Source organism: Hemiscyllium ocellatum, chromosome 31 (genome assembly GCF_020745735.1).
Source record: "Hemiscyllium ocellatum isolate sHemOce1 chromosome 31, sHemOce1.pat.X.cur, whole genome shotgun sequence".
Classification (NCBI taxonomy): Eukaryota; Metazoa; Chordata; class Chondrichthyes; order Orectolobiformes; family Hemiscylliidae; genus Hemiscyllium; species Hemiscyllium ocellatum.
This window is the reverse complement of record NC_083431.1, coordinates 51,913,743-51,940,120: the sequence shown is the minus strand read 5'-3', so window position 1 is coordinate 51,940,120 and position 26,378 is coordinate 51,913,743. Positions and strand designations below refer to the sequence as shown.

General features: G+C 43.8%; 5 non-coding genes across 5 annotated transcripts; all 5 read left to right on the top strand.

Annotated features, from left to right (window-relative positions):
* The first annotated feature begins 4,376 nt into the window (after positions 1–4,376).
* Positions 4,377–4,493, top strand: LOC132830656 (5S ribosomal RNA). The gene has a single exon (XR_009646434.1). It is a non-coding gene; the product is annotated as a 5S ribosomal RNA (ribosomal RNA).
* Positions 4,494–8,869: 4,376 nt separating this feature from the next.
* On the top strand, positions 8,870–8,988 carry LOC132830644 (5S ribosomal RNA). Its single transcript, XR_009646422.1, has one exon. It is a non-coding gene; the product is annotated as a 5S ribosomal RNA (ribosomal RNA).
* A 4,379-nt stretch (positions 8,989–13,367) lies between these two features.
* LOC132830643 (5S ribosomal RNA) lies at positions 13,368–13,486 on the top strand. The gene has a single exon (XR_009646421.1). It is a non-coding gene; the product is annotated as a 5S ribosomal RNA (ribosomal RNA).
* Positions 13,487–17,864: 4,378 nt separating this feature from the next.
* LOC132830642 (5S ribosomal RNA) lies at positions 17,865–17,983 on the top strand. Its single transcript, XR_009646420.1, has one exon. It is a non-coding gene; the product is annotated as a 5S ribosomal RNA (ribosomal RNA).
* Positions 17,984–22,362: 4,379 nt separating this feature from the next.
* LOC132830640 (5S ribosomal RNA) lies at positions 22,363–22,481 on the top strand. Its single transcript, XR_009646418.1, has one exon. It is a non-coding gene; the product is annotated as a 5S ribosomal RNA (ribosomal RNA).
* Positions 22,482–26,378: the final 3,897 nt, after the last annotated feature.

The following is a 26,378-nucleotide window of genomic DNA, read 5'->3' as shown; positions in this document are numbered from 1 at the left end:
TTTGCAGCCACCAGGGGCTGCTCACAGCTTCGCACTCTCACACTCCCATTCATCAAGCAAAGTCCTTTTAACTCCTCACTCCGTCTCTCTGTCTCACTTTTTCTTGCCCAATTTCATTGTTCACCTTCTTCCCCCAATACACAAACACACCATTACTGCTTGAGATTGGAGCAAACGCACCAGGAACACCAGAGCAGCAAGTGTTTTATTGAAGAGCACAAACGGTGGTTTTTGTCAATTGATGCCTCACTTACGAGGATCACACTTCCTGATCGATGTCAGCGTTCCCCTGTTTTCTAACAACCGTCTAACTAGTGGTGTGGATAGGGCCTGAAAGCAACAACGTTGTGGTGAGGGCTTGTCAGGTGAAGGGAGTTTGACAATATCTGCACTCACCAGTCGAGTTCATACAACGGTGTATCGATATGGTTAAGGCAGGAAGAATGGGTCAGCAACCACAGCAAGTTCAATCCTTGTAATGATGATTATTACACATCAGCGACAAATAATAAGATAAGTGCAAAGAGTGAGTATTTGCCAGGTACAAAAATCAAGGCTTATTATCTGAACAGGCGAAGACTTCACAAAAAGATCGCCCTAACAATGGTACAAATGGAGATGAATGGTTCGATCTAATTGACATCACCGTGCCTTAGTTACAAGATGACCAAGGTAAAGGAATAACATTTCCAGAGTGCAGACTATTAACAACAGTAAGGTGGAATTTGGAAAGAGGAGTAGCCCCTGACATTTAAGGAAGACAGAAGGACATTAGTGAATAAGGATATTACTTTAGAAATCTTAACTGTGCACTAAGATAATCATACTATTTGAAGACACTGTCAAGATGCTTTGAGAAAAGGAAACTCATGTTGGACTAAATGCAAGAAAATGTTGTGTTCATTAACAGTCGGGTGGATAAAGCAGAAGCAATAGGTGCCAATGACTTGGATTTTCAGACTGTATTTCCTATCATCTCAGACTGAGATGAGGCGAACTTTCGGCAGTTATTGTGTTGTTAATCTTTAGAATGATATTCTCCAGAGAGTGGTGTGTGTTCTACTGTTGAGGATACTTAAGGGTCAGTGGATGGAGTTTTGATATCTCAGGGAATTCTGGAAGGGAGGTGCAGTTGAGGTGGATCGATGGTAATCAGTTTGAATGGTGGAGCACTCTGGCGTGAGATATTGACCACGGAGAGTGTGCTGCAGATTGAGCAAAGCAAAAGGTGATCCCCAGAAGGATAATTGTGAAGAACATAGAACATGGAAGGATACAGCGCAGTACAGGCCCTTCGGCCCTCGATGTTGCGCCGACCGAATCCTACCTAACCTATACTAGCCCAATAACTTCCACATGCCTATCCAATGCCCGCTTAAATGACCATAAAGAAGGAGAGTTCACCACTGATACGGGCAGGGCATTCCATGAACTCACAACCCGCTGAGTGAAGAATCTACCCCTAACATCTGTCCTAATAACCTGACCGAGGTTATAGGATAGTGGTAAAGGACGGATATGGAAAATGGCAGAGATGGTGGAGTGGCCTCCGTGATTAGAAACAAAATTCTTTCAATGATGAGAGAGGACATAATGAAGGGAATGCATTCAGTGGAGACCGTGTGGGTGCAACTGAGGAATAGTCGAATGCCTAAAATTGTAATAGGTGTTATGTACAGACCGCCTGGTAGCATCTCTGAGTCCTAGATGGTAAAAATGCAGAAAACTAGGTAATATGTAACAAAGCCAGAGTACTACACCTGAGGGATTTTAATGTGCACAGAGATTTAGAGATGTAGTCAAGCATTTGTCAGAAAGGTAGTGCATGTCTGGTGTATTGCCAGGACTGTTTCTTACTGCATTATGTCCTGAATGCCTCCTGGATTTAGTAATGAGTAATGAGTTGGATTTAATGAGTGAGCTAGTCGTGCGTGGCCACTTATCATACAGCGATGATAACGCGACCCAGTTCAAGGTAGTGTTTGAAAGTACAAAGCATGCATCTGCTGCTGGAGTTGGAGAGTTCGGTAAAGCCGCCTTGAACGAGATGAGACCGAGACCGTCCACAATAAGGTGGGAAAATCTGCTGATGGCTCAAAGAACTGAAGAAGACTGGAGAATGTTTAAGGAAACATTGAAGACAATAGAAAACCAGTTGATCCCGCTGAGAGGGAAAGCTCGGCTTCACAGAAGAAAACAGTCATTGACAAAAATCTCAGCATAGATCCTGCTGATTGGGAAAGTTACAGAGAGCGGAAAGACACAAAGCAGTGTAAAAGAGCTACCAAAAGGAATTTTGAATGGAATATTTCCAGGGACATCAAAATCAAGAAGATTTGTTCCGCTGGCCTAAAGGGAAAGCGGGTGGTCAAGAGAAGGTGGGCATTGTTAGTGACTCCGGGGAAATGGCAGAGATGTTGCATCATTACTTTTGCCTCGGTATTTTCAGTAGAAAAGGAGGATAGCTTGCCAGAAATCCCGATGAAATGAAAAATGGATCGGGAAAAACAACCGAATAAAATGAAGGTGAGTAAAACATCGATAATGAGGAAATGACTGGAATCAAAGGGTGACAAATGCCTGGGATTTGGCGGTTTCCATCGGCGGGTGTTAAAACAAGGAGACAAGCGCCTCATAGAAGCCCTAACTGTCATCGTTCAAAATTCCCAGGATACAGGAGTCGTCCCTCCGGATTGGATTGTTGCACGTGTCAGTCACGCTTTTTTAGAGTGGAGAACTCGGAAAAGTCGGGAATTGCAGAGCATGGAGCTGAGCACCTATGGCAGGGAATTTGTTGGAGTCTATAATCAAGGATGGGATAAGTGAGCACCTCAAACATTGTTGAGTTAATCAGGGAGAGCCACATGACAGGTAGGTCGTGCCTGACAAATTCATTGCAGAGGGGACTAAGGGAGCTGTCAGGGAATAATGTCCATAGATGTTGATTACATGGACTTCCAGAAGGAATTTGACAAAGTCCACTTAAGTAGGTAGAAGCCAACAGAATTGAGGGCAAATTCCTGACATGGCTCGGAAATTGTTTGAGTGGCAGGTGATAGAAAGTAGAGACAATGGATAGGTAGACAATTGGCAGGATGTAACCAGTCGTGTCTCACAAGGACTTGTGTTCGGGCCTCAATTATTGATGTTATTTATTAAGGAAATGGATAATGGCACAGAAAGTCATATATCATAATTTGTGGATGACACAAAGTTAGGCTGCATTGTAGACTGTGTAGATGACAGCATAAAATTGCAAGGGGATATTGATAGATTAAGTCAATGAGCAAAACTGTGGCAAAAGCATTTGAATGAAAGCAATAGTGAGGCTATCCATTTTTGGATCAAGAAGGGACAGATCAAGGTATTTTCCTGGATGGTATGAAGTGCATGTCCAAGGAGACTTGGGGGTTCAGGTGCATACATCTTTAAAATGTCACGGACACGTACAGAAAATAATCCAGAAAGCAAACAGATTGCTGTCCTTTCTAAGTAGAAAGATGCTGAAGTTATGCTGCAGTTCTACAAAACCCTGGTTAGATAGACCCCACTTGGAGTACTGTGAGCGGATCTGGGCAGCACACCTTCTGAAAGGAGTAGAATACTGATTTACAAGAATGATACCTGGACTTGCATGGTCAAGATGGAAGGAGAGATCATATCATTTCGGCCTGTGGTCTGTAGAATTGAGAATGTTAATGGGGGGTATGATGAAAGTCTTGAAGACATGAATAGGAAAGAGAAGGTAGATAACGATAAACTATTTCTACTGGTTGGGGATTGTAGAATGAAGGGACATAGCGTGAGACTTAGGGCCGGAGGGTTGCGTAGAGATGTGAGGAAGCCGTCGTGCACACACATAGGATGGTGGGTTTTAGTAAGCGTTTTCTGACAAAGCGCAGTGGATGCTGGATGAGTTGTTAAATTGAAATGTGAGGGAGATAAATGTTTGTGAAGCAAAGGTACCAAGGGCCAGAGGCTTGCATATGAAGTTGGGCGAGAGCTGAGCCATGATGTGATTGAATGGAGGCAGAGGTTGTAGGGGCTAAACAGCGTTGTGGTGTGTGTATGTTGCTGTGGTTGTAATTTGTAAAGGAGTTCATTTGTAAAGCAGCTTGGATGGGCATGAAATGGAGTGGAGTGAGTGTGAAAGAGTTGATCCTGTTGTGTAATAAACGTGTGTGGGTGTGTGGTGGGTGTGGGTGTGTGGTGTGTGTGTGTGTGTAGGGGTGAAGTAGAGGAGCTAAAGATGGAGATGGGAGAATAGAAAGGCAAAGGAAAGAGAAATGCTTTAGTGCAGTATGATTGACTGGTAACAAGTTGTTGTAAATGCAGCACTGTGTGCCTTTAAGGAACCATAAATGCAGGGTGTAAGTGCCTACGGCCATACTAGTCTGAAAACGCCGATCTCGTCTGATCTCGGAAGCTAAGCAGACTCAGGCCTGGTTAGTACTTGGATGGGAGACCGCCTGGGAATACAGGTGCAGTAGGCTTTTGCAGCCACCAGGAGCTGCTCACAGCTTCGCACTCTCACACTCCCATTCATCAAGCAACGTCCTTTTAACTCCTCACTCCGTCTCTCTGTCTCACTTTTCTTGCCCAATTTCATTGTTCACCTTCTTCCCCAATACACAAACACACCATTACTGCTTGAGATTGGAGCAAACGCACCAGGAACACCAGAGCAGCAAGTGTTTTATTGAAGAGCACAAACGGTGGTTTTTGTCAATTGATGCCTCACTTACGAGGATCACACTTCCCTGATCGATGTCAGCGTTCCCCTGTTTTCTAACAACCGTCTAACTAGTGGTGTGGATAGGGCCTGAAAGCAACAACGTTGTGGTGAGGGCTTGTCAGGTGAAGGGAGTTTGACAATATCTGCACTCACCAGTCGAGTTCATACAACGGTGTATCGATATGGTTAAGGCAGGAAGAATGGGTCAGCAAACACAGCAAGTTCAATCCTTGTAATGATGATTATTACACATCAGCGACAAATAATAAGATAAGTGCAAAGAGTGAGTATTTGCCAGGTACAAAAATCAAGGCTTATTATCTGAACAGGCGAAGACTTCACAAAAAGATCGCCCTAACAATGGTACAAATGGAGATGAATGGTTCGATCTAATTGACATCACCGTGCCTTAGTTACAAGATGACCAAGGTAAAGGAATAACATTTCCAGAGTGCAGACTATTAACAACAGTAAGGTGGAATTTGGAAAGAGGAGTAGCCCCTGACATTTAAGGAAGACAGAAGGACATTAGTGAATAAGGATATTACTTTAGAAATCTTAACTGTGCACTAAGATAATCATACTATTTGAAGACACTGTCAAGATGCTTTGAGAAAAGGAAACTCATGTTGGACTAAATGCAAGAAAATGTTGTGTTCATTAACAGTCGGGTGGATAAAGCAGAAGCAATAGGTGCCAATGACTTGGATTTTCAGACTGTATTTCCTATCATCTCAGACTGAGATGAGGCGAACTTTCGGCAGTTATTGTGTTGTTAATCTTTAGAATGATATTCTCCAGAGAGTGGTGTGTGTTCTACTGTTGAGGATACTTAAGGGTCAGTGGATGGAGTTTTGATATCTCAGGGAATTCTGGAAGGGAGGTGCAGTTGAGGTGGATCGATGGTAATCAGTTTGAATGGTGGAGCACTCTGGCGTGAGATATTGACCACGGAGAGTGTGCTGCAGATTGAGCAAAGCAAAAGGTGATCCCCAGAAGGATAATTGTGAAGAACATAGAACATGGAAGGATACAGCGCAGTACAGGCCCTTCGGCCCTCGATGTTGCGCCGACCGCATCCTACCTAACCTATACTAGCCCAATAACTTCCACATGCCTATCCAATGCCCGCTTAAATGACCATAAAGAAGGAGAGTTCACCACTGATACGGGCAGGGCATTCATGAACTCACAACCCGCTGAGTGAAGAATCTACCCCTAACATCTGTCCTAATAACCTGACCGAGGTTAGAGGATAGTGGTAAAGGACGGATATGGAAAATGGCAGAGATGGTGGAGTGGCCTCCGTGATTAGAAACAAAATTCTTTCAATGATGAGAGAGGACATAATGAAGGGAATGCATTCAGTGGAGACCGTGTGGGTGCAACTGAGGAATAGTCGAATGCCTAAAATTGTAATAGGTGTTATGTACAGACCGCCTGGTAGCATCTCTGAGTCCTAGATGGTAAAAATGCAGAAAACTAGGTAATATGTAACAAAGCCAGAGTACTACACCTGAGGGATTTTAATGTGCACAGAGATTTAGAGATGTAGTCAAGCATTTGTCAGAAAGGTAGTGCATGTCTGGTGTATTGCCAGGACTGTTTCTTACTGCATTATGTCCTGAATGCCTCCTGGATTTAGTAATGAGTAATGAGTTGGATTTAATGAGTGAGCTAGTCGTGCGTGGCCACTTATCATACAGCGATGATAACGCGACCCAGTTCAAGGTAGTGTTTGAAAGTACAAAGCATGCATCTGCTGCTGGAGTTGGAGAGTTCGGTAAAGCCGCCTTGAACGAGATGAGACCGAGACCGTCCACAATAAGGTGGGAAAATCTGCTGATGGCTCAAAGAACTGAAGAAGACTGGAGAATGTTTAAGGAAACATTGAAGACAATAGAAAACCAGTTGATCCCGCTGAGAGGGAAAGCTCGGCTTCACAGAAGAAAACAGTCATTGACAAAAATCTCAGCATAGATCCTGCTGATTGGGAAAGTTACAGAGAGCGGGAAAGACACAAAGCAGTGTAAAAGAGCTACCAAAAGGAATTTTGAATGGAATATTTCCAGGGACATCAAAATCAAGAAGATTTGTTCCGCTGGCCTAAAGGGAAAGCGGGTGGTCAAGAGAAGGTGGGGCATTGTTAGTGACTCCGGGGAAATGGCAGAGATGTTGCATCATTACTTTTGCCTCGGTATTTTCAGTAGAAAAGGAGGATAGCTTGCCAGAAATCCCGATGAAATGAAAAATGGATCGGGAAAAACAACCGAATAAAATGAAGGTGAGTAAAACATCGATAATGAGGAAATGACTGGAATCAAAGGGTGACAAATGCCTGGGATTTGGCGGTTTCCATCGGCGGGTGTTAAAACAAGGAGACAAGCGCCTCATAGAAGCCCTAACTGTCATCGTTCAAAATTCCCAGGATACAGGAGTCGTCCCTCCGGATTGGATTGTTGCACGTGTCAGTCACGCTTTTTTAGAGTGGAGAACTCGGAAAAGTCGGGAATTGCAGAGCATGGAGCTGAGCACCTATGGCAGGGAATTTGTTGGAGTCTATAATCAAGGATGGGATAAGTGAGCACCTCAAACATTGTTGAGTTAATCAGGGAGAGCCACATGACAGGTAGGTCGTGCCTGACAAATTCATTGCAGAGGGGACTAAGGGAGCTGTCAGGGAATAATGTCCATAGATGTTGATTACATGGACTTCCAGAAGGAATTTGACAAAGTCCACTTAAGTAGGTAGAAGCCAACAGAATTGAGGGCAAATTCCTGACATGGCTCGGAAATTGTTTGAGTGGCAGGTGATAGAAAGTAGAGACAATGGATAGGTAGACAATTGGCAGGATGTAACCAGTCGTGTCTCACAAGGACTTGTGTTCGGGCCTCAATTATTGATGTTATTTATTAAGGAAATGGATAATGGCACAGAAAGTCATATATCATAATTTGTGGATGACACAAAGTTAGGCTGCATTGTAGACTGTGTAGATGACAGCATAAAATTGCAAGGGGATATTGATAGATTAAGTCAATGAGCAAAACTGTGGCAAAAGCATTTGAATGAAAGCAATAGTGAGGCTATCCATTTTTGGATCAAGAAGGGACAGATCAAGGTATTTTCCTGGATGGTATGAAGTGCATGTCCAAGGAGACTTGGGGGTTCAGGTGCATACATCTTTAAAATGTCACGGACACGTACAGAAAATAATCCAGAAAGCAAACAGATTGCTGTCCTTTCTAAGTAGAAAGATGCTGAAGTTATGCTGCAGTTCTACAAAACCCTGGTTAGATAGACCCCACTTGGAGTACTGTGAGCGGATCTGGGCAGCACACCTTCTGAAAGGAGTAGAATACTGATTTACAAGAATGATACCTGGACTTGCATGGTCAAGATGGAAGGAGAGATCATATCATTTCGGCCTGTGGTCTGTAGAATTGAGAATGTTAATGGGGGGTATGATGAAAGTCTTGAAGACATGAATAGGAAAAGAGAAGGTAGATAACGATAAACTATTTCTACTGGTTGGGGATTGTAGAATGAAGGGACATAGCGTGAGACTTAGGGCCGGAGGGTTGCGTAGAGATGTGAGGAAGCCGTCGTGCACACACATAGGATGGTGGGTTTTAGTAAGCGTTTTCTGACAAAGCGCAGTGGATGCTGGATGAGTTGTTAAATTGAAATGTGAGGGAGATAAATGTTTGTGAAGCAAAGGTACCAAGGGCCAGAGGCTTGCATATGAAGTTGGGCGAGAGCTGAGCCATGATGTGATTGAATGGAGGCAGAGGTTGTAGGGGCTAAACAGCGTTGTGGTGTGTGTATGTTGCTGTGGTTGTAATTTGTAAAGGAGTTCATTTGTAAAGCAGCTTGGATGGGCATGAAATGGAGTGGAGTGAGTGTGAAAGAGTTGATCCTGTTGTGTAATAAACGTGTGTGGGTGTGTGTGGTGTGGGTGTGTGGTGTGTGTGTGTGTGTAGGGGGTGAAGTAGAGGAGCTAAAGATGGAGATGGGAGAATAGAAAGGCAAAGGAAAGAGAAATGCTTTAGTGCAGTATGATTGACTGGTAACAAGTTGTTGTAAATGCAGCACTGTGTGCCTTTAAGGAACCATAAATGCAGGGTGTAAGTGCCTACGGCCATACTAGTCTGAAAACGCCCGATCTCGTCTGATCTCGGAAGCTAAGCAGACTCAGGCCTGGTTAGTACTTGGATGGGAGACCGCCTGGGAATACCAGGTGCAGTAGGCTTTTGCAGCCACCAGGAGCTGCTCACAGCTTCGCACTCTCACACTCCCATTCATCAAGCAACGTCCTTTTAACTCCTCACTCCGTCTCTCTGTCTCACTTTTTCTTGCCCAATTTCATTGTTCACCTTCTTCCCCCAATACACAAACACACCATTACTGCTTGAGATTGGAGCAAACGCACCAGGAACACCAGAGCAGCAAGTGTTTTATTGAAGAGCACAAACGGTGGTTTTTGTCAATTGATGCCTCACTTACGAGGATCACACTTCCCTGATCGATGTCAGCGTTCCCCTGTTTTCTAACAACCGTCTAACTAGTGGTGTGGATAGGGCCTGAAAGCAACAACGTTGTGGTGAGGGCTTGTCAGGTGAAGGGAGTTTGACAATATCTGCACTCACCAGTCGAGTTCATACAACGGTGTATCGATATGGTTAAGGCAGGAAGAATGGGTCAGCAAACACAGCAAGTTCAATCCTTGTAATGATGATTATTACACATCAGCGACAAATAATAAGATAAGTGCAAAGAGTGAGTATTTGCCAGGTACAAAAATCAAGGCTTATTATCTGAACAGGCGAAGACTTCACAAAAAGATCGCCCTAACAATGGTACAAATGGAGATGAATGGTTCGATCTAATTGACATCACCGTGCCTTAGTTACAAGATGACCAAGGTAAAGGAATAACATTTCCAGAGTGCAGACTATTAACAACAGTAAGGTGGAATTTGGAAAGAGGAGTAGCCCCTGACATTTAAGGAAGACAGAAGGACATTAGTGAATAAGGATATTACTTTAGAAATCTTAACTGTGCACTAAGATAATCATACTATTTGAAGACACTGTCAAGATGCTTTGAGAAAAGGAAACTCATGTTGGACTAAATGCAAGAAAATGTTGTGTTCATTAACAGTCGGGTGGATAAAGCAGAAGCAATAGGTGCCAATGACTTGGATTTTCAGACTGTATTTCCTATCATCTCAGACTGAGATGAGGCGAACTTTCGGCAGTTATTGTGTTGTTAATCTTTAGAATGATATTCTCCAGAGAGTGGTGTGTGTTCTACTGTTGAGGATACTTAAGGGTCAGTGGATGGAGTTTTGATATCTCAGGGAATTCTGGAAGGGAGGTGCAGTTGAGGTGGATCGATGGTAATCAGTTTGAATGGTGGAGCACTCTGGCGTGAGATATTGACCACGGAGAGTGTGCTGCAGATTGAGCAAAGCAAAAGGTGATCCCCAGAAGGATAATTGTGAAGAACATAGAACATGGAAGGATACAGCGCAGTACAGGCCCTTCGGCCCTCGATGTTGCGCCGACCGAATCCTACCTAACCTATACTAGCCCAATAACTTCCACATGCCTATCCAATGCCCGCTTAAATGACCATAAAGAAGGAGAGTTCACCACTGATACGGGCAGGGCATTCCATGAACTCACAACCCGCTGAGTGAAGAATCTACCCCTAACATCTGTCCTAATAACCTGACCGAGGTTATAGGATAGTGGTAAAGGACGGATATGGAAAATGGCAGAGATGGTGGAGTGGCCTCCGTGATTAGAAACAAAATTCTTTCAATGATGAGAGAGGACATAATGAAGGGAATGCATTCAGTGGAGACCGTGTGGGTGCAACTGAGGAATAGTCGAATGCCTAAAATTGTAATAGGTGTTATGTACAGACCGCCTGGTAGCATCTCTGAGTCCTAGATGGTAAAAATGCAGAAAACTAGGTAATATGTAACAAAGCCAGAGTACTACACCTGAGGGATTTTAATGTGCACAGAGATTTAGAGATGTAGTCAAGCATTTGTCAGAAAGGTAGTGCATGTCTGGTGTATTGCCAGGACTGTTTCTTACTGCATTATGTCCTGAATGCCTCCTGGATTTAGTAATGAGTAATGAGTTGGATTTAATGAGTGAGCTAGTCGTGCGTGGCCACTTATCATACAGCGATGATAACGCGACCCAGTTCAAGGTAGTGTTTGAAAGTACAAAGCATGCATCTGCTGCTGGAGTTGGAGAGTTCGGTAAAGCCGCCTTGAACGAGATGAGACCGAGACCGTCCACAATAAGGTGGGAAAATCTGCTGATGGCTCAAAGAACTGAAGAAGACTGGAGAATGTTTAAGGAAACATTGAAGACAATAGAAAACCAGTTGATCCCGCTGAGAGGGAAAGCTCGGCTTCACAGAAGAAAACAGTCATTGACAAAAATCTCAGCATAGATCCTGCTGATTGGGAAAGTTACAGAGAGCGGGAAAGACACAAAGCAGTGTAAAAGAGCTACCAAAAGGAATTTTGAATGGAATATTTCCAGGGACATCAAAATCAAGAAGATTTGTTCCGCTGGCCTAAAGGGAAAGCGGGTGGTCAAGAGAAGGTGGGGCATTGTTAGTGACTCCGGGGAAATGGCAGAGATGTTGCATCATTACTTTTGCCTCGGTATTTTCAGTAGAAAAGGAGGATAGCTTGCCAGAAATCCCGATGAAATGAAAAATGGATCGGGAAAAACAACCGAATAAAATGAAGGTGAGTAAAACATCGATAATGAGGAAATGACTGGAATCAAAGGGTGACAAATGCCTGGGATTTGGCGGTTTCCATCGGCGGGTGTTAAAACAAGGAGACAAGCGCCTCATAGAAGCCCTAACTGTCATCGTTCAAAATTCCCAGGATACAGGAGTCGTCCCTCCGGATTGGATTGTTGCACGTGTCAGTCACGCTTTTTTAGAGTGGAGAACTCGGAAAAGTCGGGAATTGCAGAGCATGGAGCTGAGCACCTATGGCAGGGAATTTGTTGGAGTCTATAATCAAGGATGGGATAAGTGAGCACCTCAAACATTGTTGAGTTAATCAGGGAGAGCCACATGACAGGTAGGTCGTGCCTGACAAATTCATTGCAGAGGGGACTAAGGGAGCTGTCAGGGAATAATGTCCATAGATGTTGATTACATGGACTTCCAGAAGGAATTTGACAAAGTCCACTTAAGTAGGTAGAAGCCAACAGAATTGAGGGCAAATTCCTGACATGGCTCGGAAATTGTTTGAGTGGCAGGTGATAGAAAGTAGAGACAATGGATAGGTAGACAATTGGCAGGATGTAACCAGTCGTGTCTCACAAGGACTTGTGTTCGGGCCTCAATTATTGATGTTATTTATTAAGGAAATGGATAATGGCACAGAAAGTCATATATCATAATTTGTGGATGACACAAAGTTAGGCTGCATTGTAGACTGTGTAGATGACAGCATAAAATTGCAAGGGGATATTGATAGATTAAGTCAATGAGCAAAACTGTGGCAAAAGCATTTGAATGAAAGCAATAGTGAGGCTATCCATTTTTGGATCAAGAAGGGACAGATCAAGGTATTTTCCTGGATGGTATGAAGTGCATGTCCAAGGAGACTTGGGGGTTCAGGTGCATACATCTTTAAAATGTCACGGACACGTACAGAAAATAATCCAGAAAGCAAACAGATTGCTGTCCTTTCTAAGTAGAAAGATGCTGAAGTTATGCTGCAGTTCTACAAAACCCTGGTTAGATAGACCCCACTTGGAGTACTGTGAGCGGATCTGGGCAGCACACCTTCTGAAAGGAGTAGAATACTGATTTACAAGAATGATACCTGGACTTGCATGGTCAAGATGGAAGGAGAGATCATATCATTTCGGCCTGTGGTCTGTAGAATTGAGAATGTTAATGGGGGGTATGATGAAAGTCTTGAAGACATGAATAGGAAAAGAGAAGGTAGATAACGATAAACTATTTCTACTGGTTGGGGATTGTAGAATGAAGGGACATAGCGTGAGACTTAGGGCCGGAGGGTTGCGTAGAGATGTGAGGAAGCCGTCGTGCACACACATAGGATGGTGGGTTTTAGTAAGCGTTTTCTGACAAAGCGCAGTGGATGCTGGATGAGTTGTTAAATTGAAATGTGAGGGAGATAAATGTTTGTGAAGCAAAGGTACCAAGGGCCAGAGGCTTGCATATGAAGTTGGGCGAGAGCTGAGCCATGATGTGATTGAATGGAGGCAGAGGTTGTAGGGGCTAAACAGCGTTGTGGTGTGTGTATGTTGCTGTGGTTGTAATTTGTAAAGGAGTTCATTTGTAAAGCAGCTTGGATGGGCATGAAATGGAGTGGAGTGAGTGTGAAAGAGTTGATCCTGTTGTGTAATAAACGTGTGTGGGTGTGTGTGGTGTGGGTGTGTGGTGTGTGTGTGTGTGTAGGGGGTGAAGTAGAGGAGCTAAAGATGGAGATGGGAGAATAGAAAGGCAAAGGAAAGAGAAATGCTTTAGTGCAGTATGATTGACTGGTAACAAGTTGTTGTAAATGCAGCACTGTGTGCCTTTAAGGAACCATAAATGCAGGGTGTAAGTGCCTACGGCCATACTAGTCTGAAAACGCCCGATCTCGTCTGATCTCGGAAGCTAAGCAGACTCAGGCCTGGTTAGTACTTGGATGGGAGACCGCCTGGGAATACCAGGTGCAGTAGGCTTTTGCAGCCACCAGGGCTGCTCACAGCTTCGCACTCTCACACTCCCATTCATCAAGCAACGTCCTTTTAACTCCTCACTCCGTCTCTCTGTCTCACTTTTTCTTGCCCAATTTCATTGTTCACCTTCTTCCCCCAATACACAAACACACCATTACTGCTTGAGATTGGAGCAAACGCACCAGGAACACCAGAGCAGCAAGTGTTTTATTGAAGAGCACAAACGGTGGTTTTTGTCAATTGATGCCTCACTTACGAGGATCACACTTCCCTGATCGATGTCAGCGTTCCCCTGTTTTCTAACAACCGTCTAACTAGTGGTGTGGATAGGGCCTGAAAGCAACAACGTTGTGGTGAGGGCTTGTCAGGTGAAGGGAGTTTGACAATATCTGCACTCACCAGTCGAGTTCATACAACGGTGTATCGATATGGTTAAGGCAGGAAGAATGGGTCAGCAAACACAGCAAGTTCAATCCTTGTAATGATGATTATTACACATCAGCGACAAATAATAAGATAAGTGCAAAGAGTGAGTATTTGCCAGGTACAAAAATCAAGGCTTATTATCTGAACAGGCGAAGACTTCACAAAAAGATCGCCCTAACAATGGTACAAATGGAGATGAATGGTTCGATCTAATTGACATCACCGTGCCTTAGTTACAAGATGACCAAGGTAAAGGAATAACATTTCCAGAGTGCAGACTATTAACAACAGTAAGGTGGAATTTGGAAAGAGGAGTAGCCCCTGACATTTAAGGAAGACAGAAGGACATTAGTGAATAAGGATATTACTTTAGAAATCTTAACTGTGCACTAAGATAATCATACTATTTGAAGACACTGTCAAGATGCTTTGAGAAAAGGAAACTCATGTTGGACTAAATGCAAGAAAATGTTGTGTTCATTAACAGTCGGGTGGATAAAGCAGAAGCAATAGGTGCCAATGACTTGGATTTTCAGACTGTATTTCCTATCATCTCAGACTGAGATGAGGCGAACTTTCGGCAGTTATTGTGTTGTTAATCTTTAGAATGATATTCTCCAGAGAGTGGTGTGTGTTCTACTGTTGAGGATACTTAAGGGTCAGTGGATGGAGTTTTGATATCTCAGGGAATTCTGGAAGGGAGGTGCAGTTGAGGTGGATCGATGGTAATCAGTTTGAATGGTGGAGCACTCTGGCGTGAGATATTGACCACGGAGAGTGTGCTGCAGATTGAGCAAAGCAAAAGGTGATCCCCAGAAGGATAATTGTGAAGAACATAGAACATGGAAGGATACAGCGCAGTACAGGCCCTTCGGCCCTCGATGTTGCGCCGACCGAATCCTACCTAACCTATACTAGCCCAATAACTTCCACATGCCTATCCAATGCCCGCTTAAATGACCATAAAGAAGGAGAGTTCACCACTGATACGGGCAGGGCATTCCATGAACTCACAACCCGCTGAGTGAAGAATCTACCCCTAACATCTGTCCTAATAACCTGACCGAGGTTAGAGGATAGTGGTAAAGGACGGATATGGAAAATGGCAGAGATGGTGGAGTGGCCTCCGTGATTAGAAACAAAATTCTTTCAATGATGAGAGAGGACATAATGAAGGGAATGCATTCAGTGGAGACCGTGTGGGTGCAACTGAGGAATAGTCGAATGCCTAAAATTGTAATAGGTGTTATGTACAGACCGCCTGGTAGCATCTCTGAGTCCTAGATGGTAAAAATGCAGAAAACTAGGTAATATGTAACAAAGCCAGAGTACTACACCTGAGGGATTTTAATGTGCACAGAGATTTAGAGATGTAGTCAAGCATTTGTCAGAAAGGTAGTGCATGTCTGGTGTATTGCCAGGACTGTTTCTTACTGCATTATGTCCTGAATGCCTCCTGGATTTAGTAATGAGTAATGAGTTGGATTTAATGAGTGAGCTAGTCGTGCGTGGCCACTTATCATACAGCGATGATAACGCGACCCAGTTCAAGGTAGTGTTTGAAAGTACAAAGCATGCATCTGCTGCTGGAGTTGGAGAGTTCGGTAAAGCCGCCTTGAACGAGATGAGACCGAGACCGTCCACAATAAGGTGGGAAAATCTGCTGATGGCTCAAAGAACTGAAGAAGACTGGAGAATGTTTAAGGAAACATTGAAGACAATAGAAAACCAGTTGATCCCGCTGAGAGGGAAAGCTCGGCTTCACAGAAGAAAACAGTCATTGACAAAAATCTCAGCATAGATCCTGCTGATTGGGAAAGTTACAGAGAGCGGGAAAGACACAAAGCAGTGTAAAAGAGCTACCAAAAGGAATTTTGAATGGAATATTTCCAGGGACATCAAAATCAAGAAGATTTGTTCCGCTGGCCTAAAGGGAAAGCGGGTGGTCAAGAGAAGGTGGGGCATTGTTAGTGACTCCGGGGAAATGGCAGAGATGTTGCATCATTACTTTTGCCTCGGTATTTTCAGTAGAAAAGGAGGATAGCTTGCCAGAAATCCCGATGAAATGAAAAATGGATCGGGAAAAACAACCGAATAAAATGAAGGTGAGTAAAACATCGATAATGAGGAAATGACTGGAATCAAAGGGTGACAAATGCCTGGGATTTGGCGGTTTCCATCGGCGGGTGTTAAAACAAGGAGACAAGCGCCTCATAGAAGCCCTAACTGTCATCGTTCAAAATTCCCAGGATACAGGAGTCGTCCCTCCGGATTGGATTGTTGCACGTGTCAGTCACGCTTTTTTAGAGTGGAGAACTCGGAAAAGTCGGGAATTGCAGAGCATGGAGCTGAGCACCTATGGCAGGGAATTTGTTGGAGTCTATAATCAAGGATGGGATAAGTGAGCACCTCAAACATTGTTGAGTTAATCAGGGAGAGCCACATGACAGGTAGGTCGTGCCTGACAAATTCATTGCAGAGGGGACTAAGGGAGCTGTCAGGGAATAATGTCCATAGATGTTGATTACATGGACTTCCAGAAGGAATTTGACAAAGTCCACTTAAGTAGGTAGAAGCCAACAGAATTGAGGGCAAATTCCTGACATGGCTCGGAAATTGTTTGAGTGGCAGGTGATAGAAAGTAGAGACAATGGATAGGTAGACAATTGGCAGGATGTAACCAGTCGTGTCTCACAAGGACTTGTGTTCGGGCCTCAATTATTGATGTTATTTATTAAGGAAATGGATAATGGCACAGAAAGTCATATATCATAATTTGTGGATGACACAAAGTTAGGCTGCATTGTAGACTGTGTAGATGACAGCATAAAATTGCAAGGGGATATTGATAGATTAAGTCAATGAGCAAAACTGTGGCAAAAGCATTTGAATGAAAGCAATAGTGAGGCTATCCATTTTTGGATCAAGAAGGGACAGATCAAGGTATTTTCCTGGATGGTATGAAGTGCATGTCCAAGGAGACTTGGGGGTTCAGGTGCATACATCTTTAAAATGTCACGGACACGTACAGAAAATAATCCAGAAAGCAAACAGATTGCTGTCCTTTCTAAGTAGAAAGATGCTGAAGTTATGCTGCAGTTCTACAAAACCCTGGTTAGATAGACCCCACTTGGAGTACTGTGAGCGGATCTGGGCAGCACACCTTCTGAAAGGAGTAGAATACTGATTTACAAGAATGATACCTGGACTTGCATGGTCAAGATGGAAGGAGAGATCATATCATTTCGGCCTGTGGTCTGTAGAATTGAGAATGTTAATGGGGGGTATGATGAAAGTCTTGAAGACATGAATAGGAAAAGAGAAGGTAGATAACGATAAACTATTTCTACTGGTTGGGGATTGTAGAATGAAGGGACATAGCGTGAGACTTAGGGCCGGAGGGTTGCGTAGAGATGTGAGGAAGCCGTCGTGCACACACATAGGATGGTGGGTTTTAGTAAGCGTTTTCTGACAAAGCGCAGTGGATGCTGGATGAGTTGTTAAATTGAAATGTGAGGGAGATAAATGTTTGTGAAGCAAAGGTACCAAGGGCCAGAGGCTTGCATATGAAGTTGGGCGAGAGCTGAGCCATGATGTGATTGAATGGAGGCAGAGGTTGTAGGGGCTAAACAGCGTTGTGGTGTGTGTATGTTGCTGTGGTTGTAATTTGTAAAGGAGTTCATTTGTAAAGCAGCTTGGATGGGCATGAAATGGAGTGGAGTGAGTGTGAAAGAGTTGATCCTGTTGTGTAATAAACGTGTGTGGGTGTGTGTGGTGTGGGTGTGTGGTGTGTGTGTGTGTGTAGGGGGTGAAGTAGAGGAGCTAAAGATGGAGATGGGAGAATAGAAAGGCAAAGGAAAGAGAAATGCTTTAGTGCAGTATGATTGACTGGTAACAAGTTGTTGTAAATGCAGCACTGTGTGCCTTTAAGGAACCATAAATGCAGGGTGTAAGTGCCTACGGCCATACTAGTCTGAAAACGCCCGATCTCGTCTGATCTCGGAAGCTAAGCAGACTCAGGCCTGGTTAGTACTTGGATGGGAGACCGCCTGGGAATACCAGGTGCAGTAGGCTTTTGCAGCCACCAGGGGCTGCTCACAGCTTCGCACTCTCACACTCCCATTCATCAAGCAACGTCCTTTTAACTCCTCACTCCGTCTCTCTGTCTCACTTTTTCTTGCCCAATTTCATTGTTCACCTTCTTCCCCCAATACACAAACACACCATTACTGCTTGAGATTGGAGCAAACGCACCAGGAACACCAGAGCAGCAAGTGTTTTATTGAAGAGCACAAACGGTGGTTTTTGTCAATTGATGCCTCACTTACGAGGATCACACTTCCCTGATCGATGTCAGCGTTCCCCTGTTTTCTAACAACCGTCTAACTAGTGGTGTGGATAGGGCCTGAAAGCAACAACGTTGTGGTGAGGGCTTGTCAGGTGAAGGGAGTTTGACAATATCTGCACTCACCAGTCGAGTTCATACAACGGTGTATCGATATGGTTAAGGCAGGAAGAATGGGTCAGCAAACACAGCAAGTTCAATCCTTGTAATGATGATTATTACACATCAGCGACAAATAATAAGATAAGTGCAAAGAGTGAGTATTTGCCAGGTACAAAAATCAAGGCTTATTATCTGAACAGGCGAAGACTTCACAAAAAGATCGCCCTAACAATGGTACAAATGGAGATGAATGGTTCGATCTAATTGACATCACCGTGCCTTAGTTACAAGATGACCAAGGTAAAGGAATAACATTTCCAGAGTGCAGACTATTAACAACAGTAAGGTGGAATTTGGAAAGAGGAGTAGCCCCTGACATTTAAGGAAGACAGAAGGACATTAGTGAATAAGGATATTACTTTAGAAATCTTAACTGTGCACTAAGATAATCATACTATTTGAAGACACTGTCAAGATGCTTTGAGAAAAGGAAACTCATGTTGGACTAAATGCAAGAAAATGTTGTGTTCATTAACAGTCGGGTGGATAAAGCAGAAGCAATAGGTGCCAATGACTTGGATTTTCAGACTGTATTTCCTATCATCTCAGACTGAGATGAGGCGAACTTTCGGCAGTTATTGTGTTGTTAATCTTTAGAATGATATTCTCCAGAGAGTGGTGTGTGTTCTACTGTTGAGGATACTTAAGGGTCAGTGGATGGAGTTTTGATATCTCAGGGAATTCTGGAAGGGAGGTGCAGTTGAGGTGGATCGATGGTAATCAGTTTGAATGGTGGAGCACTCTGGCGTGAGATATTGACCACGGAGAGTGTGCTGCAGATTGAGCAAAGCAAAAGGTGATCCCCAGAAGGATAATTGTGAAGAACATAGAACATGGAAGGATACAGCGCAGTACAGGCCCTTCGGCCCTCGATGTTGCGCCGACCGAATCCTACCTAACCTATACTAGCCCAATAACTTCCACATGCCTATCCAATGCCCGCTTAAATGACCATAAAGAAGGAGAGTTCACCACTGATACGGGCAGGGCATTCCATGAACTCACAACCCGCTGAGTGAAGAATCTACCCCTAACATCTGTTCTAATAACCTGACCGAGGTTATAGGATAGTGGTAAAGGACGGATATGGAAAATGGCAGAGATGGTGGAGTGGCCTCCGTGATTAGAAACAAAATTCTTTCAATGATGAGAGAGGACATAATGAAGGGAATGCATTCAGTGGAGACCGTGTGGGTGCAACTGAGGAATAGTCGAATGCCTAAAATTGTAATAGGTGTTATGTACAGACCGCCTGGTAGCATCTCTGAGTCCTAGATGGTAAAAATGCAGAAAACTAGGTAATATGTAACAAAGCCAGAGTACTACACCTGAGGGATTTTAATGTGCACAGAGATTTAGAGATGTAGTCAAGCATTTGTCAGAAAGGTAGTGCATGTCTGGTGTATTGCCAGGACTGTTTCTTACTGCATTATGTCCTGAATGCCTCCTGGATTTAGTAATGAGTAATGAGTTGGATTTAATGAGTGAGCTAGTCGTGCGTGGCCACTTATCATACAGCGATGATAACGCGACCCAGTTCAAGGTAGTGTTTGAAAGTACAAAGCATGCATCTGCTGCTGGAGTTGGAGAGTTCGGTAAAGCCGCCTTGAACGAGATGAGACCGAGACCGTCCACAATAAGGTGGGAAAATCTGCTGATGGCTCAAAGAACTGAAGAAGACTGGAGAATGTTTAAGGAAACATTGAAGACAATAGAAAACCAGTTGATCCCGCTGAGAGGGAAAGCTCGGCTTCACAGAAGAAAACAGTCATTGACAAAAATCTCAGCATAGATCCTGCTGATTGGGAAAGTTACAGAGAGCGGGAAAGACACAAAGCAGTGTAAAAGAGCTACCAAAAGGAATTTTGAATGGAATATTTCCAGGGACATCAAAATCAAGAAGATTTGTTCCGCTGGCCTAAAGGGAAAGCGGGTGGTCAAGAGAAGGTGGGGCATTGTTAGTGACTCCGGGGAAATGGCAGAGATGTTGCATCATTACTTTTGCCTCGGTATTTTCAGTAGAAAAGGAGGATAGCTTGCCAGAAATCCCGATGAAATGAAAAATGGATCGGGAAAAACAACCGAATAAAATGAAGGTGAGTAAAACATCGATAATGAGGAAATGACTGGAATCAAAGGGTGACAAATGCCTGGGATTTGGCGGTTTCCATCGGCGGGTGTTAAAACAAGGAGACAAGCGCCTCATAGAAGCCCTAACTGTCATCGTTCAAAATTCCCAGGATACAGGAGTCGTCCCTCCGGATTGGATTGTTGCACGTGTCAGTCACGCTTTTTTAGAGTGGAGAACTCGGAAAAGTCGGGAATTGCAGAGCATGGAGCTGAGCACCTATGGCAGGGAATTTGTTGGAGTCTATAATCAAGGATGGGATAAGTGAGCACCTCAAACATTGTTGAGTTAATCAGGGAGAGCCACATGACAGGTAGGTCGTGCCTGACAAATTCATTGCAGAGGGGACTAAGGGAGCTGTCAGGGAATAATGTCCATAGATGTTGATTACATGGACTTCCAGAAGGAATTTGACAAAGTCCACTTAAGTAGGTAGAAGCCAACAGAATTGAGGGCAAATTCCTGACATGGCTCGGAAATTGTTTGAGTGGCAGGTGATAGAAAGTAGAGACAATGGATAGGTAGACAATTGGCAGGATGTAACCAGTCGTGTCTCACAAGGACTTGTGTTCGGGCCTCAATTATTGATGTTATTTATTAAGGAAATGGATAATGGCACAGAAAGTCATATATCATAATTTGTGGATGACACAAAGTTAGGCTGCATTGTAGACTGTGTAGATGACAGCATAAAATTGCAAGGGGATATTGATAGATTAAGTCAATGAGCAAAACTGTGGCAAAAGCATTTGAATGAAAGCAATAGTGAGGCTATCCATTTTTGGATCAAGAAGGGACAGATCAAGGTATTTTCCTGGATGGTATGAAGTGCATGTCCAAGGAGACTTGGGGGTTCAGGTGCATACATCTTTAAAATGTCACGGACACGTACAGAAAATAATCCAGAAAGCAAACAGATTGCTGTCCTTTCTAAGTAGAAAGATGCTGAAGTTATGCTGCAGTTCTACAAAACCCTGGTTAGATAGACCCCACTTGGAGTACTGTGAGCGGATCTGGGCAGCACACCTTCTGAAAGGAGTAGAATACTGATTTACAAGAATGATACCTGGACTTGCATGGTCAAGATGGAAGGAGAGATCATATCATTTCGGCCTGTGGTCTGTAGAATTGAGAATGTTAATGGGGGGTATGATGAAAGTCTTGAAGACATGAATAGGAAAAGAGAAGGTAGATAACGATAAACTATTTCTACTGGTTGGGGATTGTAGAATGAAGGGACATAGCGTGAGACTTAGGGCCGGAGGGTTGCGTAGAGATGTGAGGAAGCCGTCGTGCACACACATAGGATGGTGGGTTTTAGTAAGCGTTTTCTGACAAAGCGCAGTGGATGCTGGATGAGTTGTTAAATTGAAATGTGAGGGAGATAAATGTTTGTGAAGCAAAGGTACCAAGGGCCAGAGGCTTGCATATGAAGTTGGGCGAGAGCTGAGCCATGATGTGATTGAATGGAGGCAGAGGTTGTAGGGGCTAAACAGCGTTGTGGTGTGTGTATGTTGCTGTGGTTGTAATTTGTAAAGGAGTTCATTTGTAAAGCAGCTTGGATGGGCATGAAATGGAGTGGAGTGAGTGTGAAAGAGTTGATCCTGTTGTGTAATAAACGTGTGTGGGTGTGTGTGGTGTGGGTGTGTGGTGTGTGTGTGTGTGTAGGGGGTGAAGTAGAGGAGCTAAAGATGGAGATGGGAGAATAGAAAGGCAAAGGAAAGAGAAATGCTTTAGTGCAGTATGATTGACTGGTAACAAGTTGTTGTAAATGCAGCACTGTGTGCCTTTAAGGAACCATAAATGCAGGGTGTAAGTGCCTACGGCCATACTAGTCTGAAAACGCCCGATCTCGTCTGATCTCGGAAGCTAAGCAGACTCAGGCCTGGTTAGTACTTGGATGGGAGACCGCCTGGGAATACCAGGTGCAGTAGGCTTTTGCAGCCACCAGGGGCTGCTCACAGCTTCGCACTCTCACACTCCCATTCATCAAGCAAAGTCCTTTTAACTCCTCACTCCGTCTCTCTGTCTCACTTTTTCTTGCCCAATTTCATTGTTCACCTTCTTCCCCCAATACACAAACACACCATTACTGCTTGAGATTGGAGCAAACGCACCAGGAACACCAGAGCAGCAAGTGTTTTATTGAAGAGCACAAACGGTGGTTTTTGTCAATTGATGCCTCACTTACGAGGATCACACTTCCCTGATCGATGTCAGCGTTCCCCTGTTTTCTAACAACCGTCTAACTAGTGGTGTGGATAGGGCCTGAAAGCAACAACGTTGTGGTGAGGGCTTGTCAGGTGAAGGGAGTTTGACAATATCTGCACTCACCAGTCGAGTTCATACAACGGTGTATCGATATGGTTAAGGCAGGAAGAATGGGTCAGCAAACACAGCAAGTTCAATCCTTGTAATGATGATTATTACACATCAGCGACAAATAATAAGATAAGTGCAAAGAGTGAGTATTTGCCAGGTACAAAAATCAAGGCTTATTATCTGAACAGGCGAAGACTTCACAAAAAGATCGCCCTAACAATGGTACAAATGGAGATGAATGGTTCGATCTAATTGACATCACCGTGCCTTAGTTACAAGATGACCAAGGTAAAGGAATAACATTTCCAGAGTGCAGACTATTAACAACAGTAAGGTGGAATTTGGAAAGAGGAGTAGCCCCTGACATTTAAGGAAGACAGAAGGACATTAGTGAATAAGGATATTACTTTAGAAATCTTAACTGTGCACTAAGATAATCATACTATTTGAAGACACTGTCAAGATGCTTTGAGAAAAGGAAACTCATGTTGGACTAAATGCAAGAAAATGTTGTGTTCATTAACAGTCGGGTGGATAAAGCAGAAGCAATAGGTGCCAATGACTTGGATTTTCAGACTGTATTTCCTATCATCTCAGACTGAGATGAGGCGAACTTTCGGCAGTTATTGTGTTGTTAATCTTTAGAATGATATTCTCCAGAGAGTGGTGTGTGTTCTACTGTTGAGGATACTTAAGGGTCAGTGGATGGAGTTTTGATATCTCAGGGAATTCTGGAAGGGAGGTGCAGTTGAGGTGGATCGATGGTAATCAGTTTGAATGGTGGAGCACTCTGGCGTGAGATATTGACCACGGAGAGTGTGCTGCAGATTGAGCAAAGCAAAAGGTGATCCCCAGAAGGATAATTGTGAAGAACATAGAACATGGAAGGATACAGCGCAGTACAGGCCCTTCGGCCCTCGATGTTGCGCCGACCGAATCCTACCTAACCTATACTAGCCCAATAACTTCCACATGCCTATCCAATGCCCGCTTAAATGACCATAAAGAAGGAGAGTTCACCACTGATACGGGCAGGGCATTCCATGAACTCACAACCCGCTGAGTGAAGAATCTACCCCTAACATCTGTCCTAATAACCTGACCGAGGTTATAGGATAGTGGTAAAGGACGGATATGGAAAATGGCAGAGATGGTGGAGTGGCCTCCGTGATTAGAAACAAAATTCTTTCAATGATGAGAGAGGACATAATGAAGGGAATGCATTCAGTGGAGACCGTGTGGGTGCAACTGAGGAATAGTCGAATGCCTAAAATTGTAATAGGTGTTATGTACAGACCGCCTGGTAGCATCTCTGAGTCCTAGATGGTAAAAATGCAGAAAACTAGGTAATATGTAACAAAGCCAGAGTACTACACCTGAGGGATTTTAATGTGCACAGAGATTTAGAGATGTAGTCAAGCATTTGTCAGAAAGGTAGTGCATGTCTGGTGTATTGCCAGGACTGTTTCTTACTGCATTATGTCCTGAATGCCTCCTGGATTTAGTAATGAGTAATGAGTTGGATTTAATGAGTGAGCTAGTCGTGCGTGGCCACTTATCATACAGCGATGATAACGCGACCCAGTTCAAGGTAGTGTTTGAAAGTACAAAGCATGCATCTGCTGCTGGAGTTGGAGAGTTCGGTAAAGCCGCCTTGAACGAGATGAGACCGAGACCGTCCACAATAAGGTGGGAAAATCTGCTGATGGCTCAAAGAACTGAAGAAGACTGGAGAATGTTTAAGGAAACATTGAAGACAATAGAAAACCAGTTGATCCCGCTGAGAGGGAAAGCTCGGCTTCACAGAAGAAAACAGTCATTGACAAAAATCTCAGCATAGATCCTGCTGATTGGGAAAGTTACAGAGAGCGGGAAAGACACAAAGCAGTGTAAAAGAGCTACCAAAAGGAATTTTGAATGGAATATTTCCAGGGACATCAAAATCAAGAAGATTTGTTCCGCTGGCCTAAAGGGAAAGCGGGTGGTCAAGAGAAGGTGGGGCATTGTTAGTGACTCCGGGGAAATGGCAGAGATGTTGCATCATTACTTTTGCCTCGGTATTTTCAGTAGAAAAGGAGGATAGCTTGCCAGAAATCCCGATGAAATGAAAAATGGATCGGGAAAAACAACCGAATAAAATGAAGGTGAGTAAAACATCGATAATGAGGAAATGACTGGAATCAAAGGGTGACAAATGCCTGGGATTTGGCGGTTTCCATCGGCGGGTGTTAAAACAAGGAGACAAGCGCCTCATAGAAGCCCTAACTGTCATCGTTCAAAATTCCCAGGATACAGGAGTCGTCCCTCCGGATTGGATTGTTGCACGTGTCAGTCACGCTTTTTTAGAGTGGAGAACTCGGAAAAGTCGGGAATTGCAGAGCATGGAGCTGAGCACCTATGGCAGGGAATTTGTTGGAGTCTATAATCAAGGATGGGATAAGTGAGCACCTCAAACATTGTTGAGTTAATCAGGGAGAGCCACATGACAGGTAGGTCGTGCCTGACAAATTCATTGCAGAGGGGACTAAGGGAGCTGTCAGGGAATAATGTCCATAGATGTTGATTACATGGACTTCCAGAAGGAATTTGACAAAGTCCACTTAAGTAGGTAGAAGCCAACAGAATTGAGGGCAAATTCCTGACATGGCTCGGAAATTGTTTGAGTGGCAGGTGATAGAAAGTAGAGACAATGGATAGGTAGACAATTGGCAGGATGTAACCAGTCGTGTCTCACAAGGACTTGTGTTCGGGCCTCAATTATTGATGTTATTTATTAAGGAAATGGATAATGGCACAGAAAGTCATATATCATAATTTGTGGATGACACAAAGTTAGGCTGCATTGTAGACTGTGTAGATGACAGCATAAAATTGCAAGGGGATATTGATAGATTAAGTCAATGAGCAAAACTGTGGCAAAAGCATTTGAATGAAAGCAATAGTGAGGCTATCCATTTTTGGATCAAGAAGGGACAGATCAAGGTATTTTCCTGGATGGTATGAAGTGCATGTCCAAGGAGACTTGGGGGTTCAGGTGCATACATCTTTAAAATGTCACGGACACGTACAGAAAATAATCCAGAAAGCAAACAGATTGCTGTCCTTTCTAAGTAGAAAGATGCTGAAGTTATGCTGCAGTTCTACAAAACCCTGGTTAGATAGACCCCACTTGGAGTACTGTGAGCGGATCTGGGCAGCACACCTTCTGAAAGGAGTAGAATACTGATTTACAAGAATGATACCTGGACTTGCATGGTCAAGATGGAAGGAGAGATCATATCATTTCGGCCTGTGGTCTGTAGAATTGAGAATGTTAATGGGGGGTATGATGAAAGTCTTGAAGACATGAATAGGAAAAGAGAAGGTAGATAACGATAAACTATTTCTACTGGTTGGGGATTGTAGAATGAAGGGACATAGCGTGAGACTTAGGGCCGGAGGGTTGCGTAGAGATGTGAGGAAGCCGTCGTGCACACACATAGGATGGTGGGTTTTAGTAAGCGTTTTCTGAC